This window comes from Cryptomeria japonica, chromosome 2 (genome assembly GCF_030272615.1).
Source record: "Cryptomeria japonica chromosome 2, Sugi_1.0, whole genome shotgun sequence".
NCBI classification, from domain to species: domain Eukaryota; kingdom Viridiplantae; phylum Streptophyta; class Pinopsida; order Cupressales; family Cupressaceae; genus Cryptomeria; species Cryptomeria japonica.
Window position 1 is genome coordinate 110,999,340 of NC_081406.1, and position 12,129 is coordinate 111,011,468.

Genomic DNA, 12,129 nt, shown 5'->3' on the forward strand with positions numbered 1-12,129 from the left:
ATCACACCAATGAATTTAACACTTGATCAACCAACTAGATTCAGTGGGAATGACACAAGATGATGAGAACAAAGTCATTCTCTTGTTATGATCTTTACCAAGAAGCTAGGATGGAGTTGTAACAATGATTAAAACTTTAGTGTCTAGCAAAAACAAACTAGTTTTTGATGATGTAGAGTCTACTCTTCTTAGTGAAGATATAAGAAGAAAGAACCAAGAATCCTCATCTGGTGAAGCCTTAATAGTTGTAAGCACCAATAATAGATGAAGGAGCCATAATAGAGGAAAAAATAATTATCATAGAAGATCCAAATCAGCGAGGAGATCAAAGTCTAGAGGCGGAAATAGTGACTACTAGTTTTGTGGTAAATCGGGTAATATTAAAAAGGATTGCAGAAATTTCAAAAAGGCACAAGAGAAGGTGTGGGATAGTGAAGCCAATACCACCTATGATAAAGATGATAGTATTCTAGTTATTTCAACTACTGACACCACTTCAGATTCATGGGTGCTTGATTCTGGTGCATCCTACAATGCCACTTCGTGCATGGAAGCATTCATAAACTACCAAGAAGGTCAATTTGGAAACGTCTTTCTTGGCGACAATGACTTTCTTGTGAAATTATTGGCAAAGGAGACATTTTGTTACTGTTCGAAGGAGGAAAATAATGGTTATTAAAAGATGTTAGACATGTCCCAAAATTTAAAAGAAATTTGATATTTGTTGGTCAAATTTTTGCACAAGGACTTCATGTCCATTTTCTTCTAGATACTTGGAAGGTAACCCAAGGAACCATGTTGATGGCCAAGGGTGACAAATTGGGAAGCCTCTATGTATTTGAGGGCCGTGGTGAAGTGGGAGCTGCAATGGTGGTTGAAGATAGTGAAGTGGGCCTTTGGCATCAAAGGCTTGGACACATGAGCAAGAAAGGGCTCAATGTTAAGCTCACAAGGAATCAACTTCTCGGTCTGAAAGATGTGGATTTAGGTTTATGTGAACATTGCCTTTATGGAAAACAAAAGTGAGTCATCTTCTTGAAGACCACTAATGAGAAGAAGGGTAGACCTTTGGAGTTAGTTAATTCAAACATCTTCAGACTTGCCGAGGTAGCCTCCATTGGAAAAGCTAACTACTTTGTTACCTTTTTAGATGATTATACAATAAAAGTTTGGATTTACATGCTTGCAAACAAATCAAAAGTTTTTTCTAAATTTAAAACATTCAAATCTCTTGTTGAAAATTAGGTTGGGCACAAGATCAAGTGTTTAAAAATAGATAATGGAGGAGATTTTTGTTCCTCAAAATTTGATACATTTTGTGCTAATAATAGTATTCATAGAATTAAAATCATTCCTTTTCACCTCAAGAAAATCGAGCTACAAAGAGGTTAAATAAAATAATATTGGAGAAGGAACGATGTATCCTTTCAAATGTAGGTTTGGGCAAATAATTTTGGGCGGAAGCCCGCAAGTATAGTAGTATATTTGATCAATCGGAGCCCTTCATCTCTGTTAGATTTTGGTATTCTGAAAGAGGAATGGATGGGAAAGAGGATTTTTAACTCACACATCTAGGTATTTGGATGTGAAGCCTCTGCACATGTTCTGAAAGAAAAAGAGACCAAGTTAGATCCCAAATCTCACAAACGTATCTTTCTAATCTATGGTGAAGATCAGTTTGTTTTTCGATTATGGGATCCTATTAATTAGAAGATTATATGGAGGAGAGATGTTGTCTTTTGTGAGAAAACATTTCCAGCCTTGCAAGCACAAATAGTAGACAATAAAAAATATGTCCCTCTATCAATGTTCGAACATAATCAGCCATCACGCTTAGCTAGAGGTACCTTAAAGCAAGGAAACGTGAGAGGAATGACAAATCCCACTCCAATGCCCTCACTTCATTTTTATCTCCTACCCCTATTTCAACCCCCTCTTCTACATTTTCTAGAAATGCTCATTTAGACCGCTCTGTTTCTAGGGATGAATTTTTCAATCCCATGCACTCCTCTGTTGACTGGGAGGGTGTGCTGGACAAGTTTATATCAGTTGGGCATCCTTCAATTTTTCCCACACTCGAGGAAGAGAGCAGTGATCAGTTTGATAAGTCATCACCATGTCCAGGTCATGGTAGCAAGGAGTGTGGGAGGCATGGAAATCCACCTCTCCCTCTACTCGTTACTTCCCATGAAGAGCATAATTTGCCCACATCTACACCATTGCAATGAGGATTTAGAGAGCCTCGTGAATGCTTCTTGTACCCCCAATTTGGGGCTACCACAGTCACCATTTGCAACATAGCTGTTGGGTTCACGTGTTGAACATGGACAAGAGTTTGCACCATAGGTTGACCATGCTTGTGGACAAGAGCTTGCACAACAAGCTGACCAAGCCCGTGGATCGCTTGGTTCTTCCTTTGTTAAATATGAAGGTACTTTCAATAACTCCCAACATCAAACAAAGTATGGTGCCATGCAGTTTTTAGGGGACCCCTCATCCATAGGGATGGGCACTTCGAACACAAAAGAAAACATTTCTAAATTGCAAGGACAAAAGAAAGAATAATGTTGAAAATCTACGCACTGATGGAGGCCAAAATAAATCAAGTCATCCAAGTTGTGTTGGTGATTTGAGGAAGCCTACCAAATAGCAAAAACCTCCAGCTAAGTTTGCTGATTATGAGCTCTTATTTTCAAAAGAATCGGAGCCTGAGTTGTCTCTCTAATTAGGTAGATCCAACCAATTTTAAGGATTCGTACAATGCTATTGATCATGAGAAATGGAGGATTGCGATGCAAGAAGAAATGGATTCATTGAAAGCAAATCACACCTAGGATCTAGCGAAGCTCCCTTCTGGTCGAAGGCTCCCTTCTGGTTGAAGGCCCTTGAAGAATCATTGTTTTTATAAATTAAAAGAAGAAGACGGAGGTAGGAAACGATATCGTGCCAAATTGGTTGTCAAGGGGTATGCTCAGAAGAAAGGAATCGATATTGATGAAATGTTTTCAGCAGTTGTGAGAATGACCACAATTCAAGTTGTTTTGGGATTGGTTGTAGCATGGGATCTCGAGCTTGAATAGTTAGATGTTAAGACCGCCTTTCTACATGTGTTGAACACAAGATGCCACTGAGAGGGGGGGGTGAATCAGTGGTTTCCAATCTTTTCCCTTTTCTATCATATGTGTGCACACTGATTAACATATCTAATCATAAAGAAAACATACCAGTTAGATGGGAGGATGACACAAATGCAACAACACATAAAAGGGACGTCACATAACAACAGATGTACGAGGAAAACCCAAGATGAGAAAAACCTCGATGAGAAATTCTGCTAGAGACTACTGCTCCAATCCAGCCTCACAATGAAAACCTTGATTACAAGATTTAGGGCATCAACCCAAGGTGCACCAACCACTGATTTTAGGGCACGAACCCAAGGATCACCAACCCTTGCATCGAGCTCCAACTCAGTGATTACAAGATCATAAGTCAAATACAAAAGTAATCTCCTTGCTACAAAAGAACTTTGTAACTCTCATGCAAGTCTCTCCATTGGTTCACCTCTGTCCAATTCTCTACCAGTTCTTCACTCACCTTTCTACTATAGCCTTATTGGTTCAGCTTCAGCTTCTTCTTTGTCAATTCTCTTCTATCACACTGCTGCTAACCACCATCGGTCTTCTTCACTCAGCCAGTCCTTTGCTATCTGATCACTACCGATTCTCAGCTTATCGGTTCTCCACTAATTCTCACTGTGTTGTTCTCTTTTCTGCAATCTTCTTTGGCTCTTCTTTGTTTGTTCAATCACCACCAGTGCACTCCTTTGTTAGACTTAATGACACTCTATCGGTTACCTCACCCTCGCCGATTGAACTCTTCTAACCGATTCTCTCTCACACACTCAATCTCTTATGTGATCTTGTTGTTGAGAACTTGACTAGTTAAGTCTCTAGTTTTTGCTCCCTTCACTGGCTTTTTTTTCATGTAGCAACTTGCTTTACATGTTTGGTTCACACTCTTATATCCAATTCTTCCTGCCTAAATGTGAGTTTGAGCTTTGGTGTGCTAGTGTTTCTTCCATACATTGAACCTGCTTCAAATCTCTTCTCTGATCATCATGACCTATCATATCCAATCAGATCTCATGTCCTTATTGATGATCTACAACTCATCAATTAGCATCGCCATCCTATTTACCTAGCGATTCATGTATTCTATCTTTAGCCATTTGTAGCATGATTTTCAGTCTTGTGTCTGGTCAATCACGTGCATGATGTAGTTTCCTTCACCCACTTTGATTTACTAGATCAGTTTGTACTGGATCTATGTTGTTTCCTTGATCTCGAGCTACAATCATCTGCCATCATGCCTCAAGGTTCATAGTTGCCTTTAAATGTTGGACCAACTGCCAACAACCACACCAACCTATGCATGCATACCACTTCACCTTCATGTGGCACCTTTGTCAGCATCCACCTTGCCTTAGTATGTTGGTCTAGCTTGGTCACCGACTAGTAGCACACAATCGGGTCCATCTATTAGTTCACTAACCCTGTCAATTATACCCTAACCGGCCTGCCTTCAACTTTGCACTTAGCTTCTCTTTCGGTGGAACACCTAAATCGGTCAGCACACTTGCCAACCTACCTCTTGCACATGCTCAATAGATGGGAGCCTTTCACTTATACACCTTGTCATCTTTACCGATTGACATCTATACCAATAGTATCTTCTACATGTATAATAGTAAGATACCATGCACACCAGTGGCACCAAAACTTCATTTTCATTCCGGCAACATCCTCTATCTGTAGTTGTTCACCATTGCCTTCTTCTTCAATAGATCAGTTCTCCCATTGACTTGTTTTTCAAAGTGAAAAACATATCCTTCCTTCTTTGTACCAGCAACTCATCATGTCTACCCAGCTGATCTGGTGCATCTCTGATCTCATGCACCTAAGGCAACTTAGTGTTTCACTAGTTGATCTGGTGTGAGCCTTCAATCACTTGCCATCTACTCTTTTGTCTTATCTCAGAGGACTATGATACATTCCATGCCTAATAGGAGATAAGCTCCACTTACCAGTGGGAGTGGATCCTTGTCATCTGCATCTGACATTTCACCAATATGGCTTCCCTGTTTGAGCAGGCATATAATCAATTAGGCACATATGATCCGGTTGGGCACACTCACTGTCAGTCATCTCTTCATTTGGTGAATGCATCTTTATCTAGCGGGAGTCCTTATATTTCACATCCAAACATCATACTGGTTCACTTCTACATTAGCTTACCCTACAGATCCACTTGCTAGTTCACCTTTCTTTCTCACTTGTCAGTTGGTAGCAATGCACTACCAACATGTCACTTACCAGTTGTTATCCAATACAGGTCTCTAGTCCTTATGTCTTCAACACAAGCCAACACTAACTTGTGTACTAGTGTCTCCTATGATCATTATGCTAGATGACATCAATGAGACCATTTCCAGTATGCATCAATGACAACACTTCTCATCGACCTCCCATACCGATTGCCATCCTATACTAGTTGACATCAATGACAACACAATGCCAACAACATGGACATGTGGAAGAGGAATTGTATATGGAGCAGCCTGAAGGCTTTATTAAATAGGGGCAAGAAAATTATTTTTTAGATTGAAACAACGTTTGTATGGGCTTAAACAAGCCCCAAGGAAGTGACACCTCAAGTTTGATTGATTCATGGTTGAGCATGGGTTTGTTCATTATGAATCTAATCCTTGCATTTACTATAAGAAACTTGCTAATGGTGTGTTTCTCCTACTCTTGCTTTATGGTGATGACATGTTAGTCACTAGTTCAAGCATGAAGGTAGTTCATGATTTGAAGCAACTTCTATCTCAGCAGTTTGCAATGAAGGATTTAGGGGCAGCCAAAAGAATACTTGGCATGGATATAATTAGGCATAGGCAGAAAAAATAACTCAAGCTATCTCAAGAAAAATATATTCTCAAAGTATAAAAATATATTGCAATTACAGTTGCACACCTACAACCTACATAGAAAAGAGAGGGGGAATGGTTGTGGATAGGGGTTTTCCATAGTCAAACCTCGGTTGAGGAATCAACCTTGAAAGAAAGTAATTGCAAATGCTTGAATGTAAACAATGAAAATGTATACCTTGTAGATCTGCAACTTGATGATGATTGCTTTGCTTCTTCAATGTAATCACAAATGTTGTATGAAATGGCATGTAACATGACAAAAACCCTAACACACACACATGCTTGCAAACGAATGTTGTAATGTTTCTCCAAAGGATGAATGAAGAAGACTTGAATGCTTTCAAATGCTTGATGATGACCTTGAAATCTTGTATCTTCTCCTTATGCTCTCTATCTATCTTTTTATTTTCCATCCATCCATGAATGAGGGTATTGAATTCCCTTTTATACATGCCTCAAGGGTTAACTTTCAACCATGAAAGGCCGACAAAGAGGGTTAACAAACCCCAAAGACAAGAAATGCATAGGAGATCGGGCAGACCGAACATAGGGCCACCCTAAGGGGTGAGGATAGGGGTGCCATGCCCCTATCCAAGGAGGGACATGGGCACCCTGCCCCTATCCTGCCCTATTTTGGGACACAGATAGGGTCTAAAGAAGACACAAGACATGAAGGAGAAAGAGTGAAGGGTTGAAAATGCAGAAATATGTCTCAGTTAGGGAAGGAGATGTCGTCACCAAAGTGAGGACCCAAAATATGGTTAAAATTGCAAGGGTTGCAATTTTATGACACTACATTTAGCCCCTTGTTTAGCAGGACTGTGGCTTACGCCACTACTGCCGATAAAGTAGAAGAAAAGAGAGAGAGATGAAGATGAGAGACGTAGAGAAATTCCACAAGGAGTATAAGACACCACTAATATTGAGTAGAAAAAATCCCCCAATCTTAGGGTCTCAACTCACGCCAACATATGCAAGAGCACACAAAACAAAAAGGCACAAGACACACAAACACAAAGAAAAAATGCAAAAAGACACATGACAAGAACAAGACACAAGACGATAAAGTAACTAGCCGAAGAGATCTCGAGCTCAGAGGTCTTAACAACTAATCAGGACACAAAGACCAATGCCATCACATAAAAGAGAAAATCTGACATCATCCATGAGAAGGACATGGAAGATATTGCCCCTAGAGCCTTCCTAGGGGATCCATGAGAGAGAGTGAGAACATCATTAGTTCCACTCAATCTTGTGCACGTGTGTGCAAGTGAGGTTCGAAGTGCCTCATAGGAGTCTATGCTGGAGTACGCTACAAGCTATATAGAATGTGTAGTACAAGTGTCAAGAAAGGTGTGATATCTCTCTCTAAGAGTCTATGCTCTGGTTCCGAGAATAATCACCCTACATGAAAGAAAAAGTGGCATCATATTGCTCTAAGATACCATGCTCTAATTCCAAGAATGACCCACTATACAAGAGAAAAGTGACGACATCTTGCTCTAAGAGGTTTCCCTCTAGTTCCAAGAATGTCCCACTATACAAGAAAAGTGATGACATCTTTCTCTAAGAGGTTTCCCTCTAGTTCCAAGAATGTCCCACTATACAATGCATGAGAAAAGTATAGTACAAAGGAGCAGTGTGGGTGCTCCCCCCTTAAGATGTCAACATAGACTAATGCTGATATCTTAAGGAAAGCAGAACAAGGATACCTACCTTCATCGCAAAGAAGATATCCACTATGCAACAATATCATAAATCCAAGCAAGAGAGGGAATACTCTTCAAGAAAGGATAAGATAGTTGAAAAGAGATATCTTGTTGTAAGTGTAAAGGTGATCCTTGGAGGAGAAGAGATCTTCATTCAAAATATATCTACCCCTAAGAGGAGTTGTCTTATACAAACATAACATCTTCTAGAACAAGACAAGGAAAGAACAAGAATGCAATCCTTCCTCCTATTTCTAGGTGAAAGGGATTCTTGATGAGGGATGACTCATTTTTAGCCCCCAGAGGGATGGGTGAATTTATCATAGATGTACATTACCAAGTGTGAGAGAGGTTGTAATCAAGGATTTACACCTCTTGTATAAGAGAGAATCCTTTGAGCCAATAACCAACAATTATGCACAAGGAATGACATCAAGTAATAGAACTCACACCATCCACTTAATAGGACAAAGTGGATCCTAGAGAAAGAGAGAGAGAATTATCATTGTCTCCCAAGCTAAGGGACAATGAGAAGAGCTTACACAGTCTACTAGAGAGAGATTAAACATAAGAAAATGTGCAATGATCTTACATGAACACATGCAAGAAAAGACATCAGTAAATGTAAAATGCACTTCTCAATGGTAATCTTCGAAAGGAAGAGGGGAAAAAGCATCATATATTCCCCAAGGGGAATTAATCATAAAAGCATACCATTGTAAGAAATAATAATCACATATGAAAAATACAACCGCTAAAGGAAATAACGATAAATGAGAAAGAAAGAAAGGGAAAGGAGTGAAAATCCTTGCCCCCCCAAGTGAGGAGAACAAGGAGAAACATTACACATTTTCTAATGGTGATTAGTTTCAAGTGATATGTCATCCTAGTGGAACAAATCTTCTCAAGGAAAGGATATATACCTCCCAAGAGATAATTCCTTGCTAAGGGGCATATCATACTAGCGAAGAATTGAAACCATATAAGAGATACGATTTCCAAGAGAATGAAGGAAAGAGAAGAAGTGAAATACTCATTAAAGATGCCCCTCTCCAAGAAAAGAGGAAAACCAAAGAACAATTATATGCTCACATAAGAATAACCCTATGCAAGAAAAGAGATCGAATAATGAATAATGCACAAAGATAGAGATAATTGTATAGAAAGAAGAAGAAAAATGAACTTCATGTTGCTGCCCCAAAGTATGTTAAAGTGAAACAATACCACCACTAATGATAAATTGCCCCCATTAAATGGGCTAATTATGCCATAGGGTGAAGATCAACATGAAGGGAAAATAAGTGCTAAGACATGATGTTTTTACCAAGAAATACAACTAGATCTATTGTGAGACAAATGTGTGCAAGATCATATTGTAGTTGAACAAATTTCTTAAATGTATAAAATTTTCCAAAAGAATGTGAATATAAATAATGAAAAATGCAATATTCAATACCTTTCACTTCCTTAAGATGTTTGTTTTTATTTTGAGGAGGAAATGAAATGTTCTTGTCATATTGCAACTTCCAATAGATTCTTGCAACTAATCTATTAGGAGGGTAAATATCATCTTGCCATGAAGAAGAGAGTTTGTTAGGAGAAGAAGTTTCATTATCCACAATTCTAATTTTGCCACTATCTATGCCATCTTGAATAGAGTTTTGAAAATTAGGGCAATCATTAGCATTATGGTCATGGGTTTGATGAAATGAACAAAAAGGATGCTTTGAAGAAGACACATTTTTGTGGTCTCTCTTGATTTGTTGTGTTTGAAGGTAATCTTTAAAGTTTTGAAGCCTAAGGAATTCATCCATAGAAAGAGAGGTACCACTTCCTAGGCCTCTTGTAGTAGTTTGTGTAGGAGGGTTTATAGGGACATGAATTCCATTCTCAAATTTCCCAATTCCTTGTCCTTTAAAACCTTGTTTTGTAATTATATGAAAGCCATGACTATAAGAATTTTGCAATTGACTAGATGAAGGAACAGGATCACAAATTTATTTGAAATCTGATGTGTAAGGAGGTAGAAAAGGCTCTGTAGATGAAGGAGGAGTATCATGTGGAATGAGAATATCTTTGCCTTTATCAAGCTTATCCTTATTGGAAGATTGGGGAAGCACATCTTCATCATCTAAAAGCTCATTTTTAGTGACTTCTATGCGAGGAGAAAGGTCATGAATAAAATGCATGACATCATCCTCCCTACATAGATTTTGAAGTTGAAGATATGTCTTAGGAGAATAAGGGGGATCTAAAGATGTAATAATATTGATTTTGTCATATTGCCCCCCTTGCTCAAGGGTTTGTATATGAGGAGAAGATGGGTCCCTATTACTTTCCAATGCTTGCTCTCTTGTAGAAAGATCATTGGGTAAAGCATTAGGTCTCATCTCATACACACAAGATACCCTAGGAGAGGTACAAAGACGAGGATCTTTAGGTTTAGGATCTACAAAAGCTTTAAGGTTATTAACATAGGAAATGCATGTTGTTAACAACATCACCATAATGCAACATAAATGATACATGAAAGTTTGGAGATCTAATAATTTGGAAATCCTAACAACACAATATGACCAAGTGCTATGAAGAAAGATAAGCAACAGGAAATGGAAGAAACTCTTATCCAACACATGATAAATATATGCAAAAAATAATATAATCACATGCGAAAGAGTAAGTAAATCCAATTTATTAATTGCCATTAAAAGTCTCTTAAATGAAATCTAAATTTGCTGGAAAATCATATCTAAAATTGGGACCTTTTTATGAAAACTAATTTTAAGATGTGAATTTGAAGAATTTTGAATTTGTATTTGACCTTAAAGAGTGTTAAAATTGATAAAGTACACTGATTTTCTGGATTTGAGAAGAAAAATATAGTCAATTCTGTCTCCCAAACTTTTGAGAAAAAGCCAAGGACTATGGCGGGAACGCACACGATCCGACCAACTTTTTTCAAAATTTTCAGGGATGATAAAGATTGTGATTTTAATGTGGAATCCAAAAAAAGAGCTGACTTGGAGATGTCTAGATCGGTCAAACTTGCAGTCAAAGGTTGGAAATAGAAGAATCTTAAAAATTAGGGTTTTATGATTTAACCACTGAATTTTCAGAATAAACTGACAAATTTGAATGGAAATTTTGAAATAGAAATTAGACCTGTAACAAGAAATTAAAATTTTATACCTCACAATCTTAATTTTCCCAAAATGAAAAATTAGGGGTTTTTATGCAATTAACCTCTAAAATTTGCAAATAGATCAAACTTGAAAATGAAAATTTGAAATTCAAATTGCAATTAATCAGATCTAATAATGAGAAATTATAACTAATGTGTAAGATGTCAGGTTCACCAAAATGTAAAGTGGAAAATTGGATCCTACTGAATCCCCACCTAGGAGAGAGAAAGGAAGCCACTAGGATGATTTTCACTTGGAAAGGAACTTTACATTCAAAAGAGGGGTTGAATCCGCTAGATCCAAATTCGAGGGAAACAAGGATGTGAATTATGAGTGGATTGCAAGTGGTTGAAGTGTGATTTACCCTCTTTTGTAAATGAGAAAGTTGACTTGTTGACTATGTGGAAAAGAGGAGGGAAATGAGTGAAATGAGGAGCTACCAGTTTGGGATCACATTGTAGCTTTAGATCTGAGCTAATTAGACTGATGCGGATCTACCCTGCAAATTTGGGGAAAAGTCATTGGGACCATGGCTGGAATGTACACGGTCCTCCACAAAATCCACAAAATGAAAAGGGTTCTTTTGTCTCTGCAAATGAAGCCCAAACCTGTAATTACAACTGTGCACCTACAACCTACACATAGAAAAGAGAGGGGGAATGGTTGTGGATAGGGGTTTGCCTCTGTCAAACCCTGGTTGAGGAATCAATCTTGAAAGAAAGTAATTGGAAATGCTTGAATGCAAACAATGAAAATGTATACCTTGTAGATCTGCAACTTGTTGATGATGATTGCTTTGAATCTTGAATGTAATTACAAATATTGTATGAAATGGCATGTAACATGACAAAAACCCTAACACACACACATTCTTCCAAATGAATGTTGTAATGTTGCTCCAAAGGATGAATGAAGTAGACTTGAATGCTTGAATGGTTGATGATGACCTTGAAATCTTGTATCTTCTCTGTATCTTCTCTGTTGTAATGTCTCTGCAAATGAAGCCCAAACCTGTAATTACAAGAGGAATAACAAACCCTGAAGACAATAAATGCATAGGAGATTGGGCATACCAAACATAGGGCCACCCTAAGGGGTGAGGATAAGGGTATGCCCTTGTCCTACAGGGGCACCACACCCTTGTCTTGCCCTATTTTGGGGCCCAGACAGGGTCTAAAAAAGACACAAGACATGAAGGAGAAAGAGTGAAGGGTTGAATGCAAAAATAGGTCTCGGTTAGGGAAGG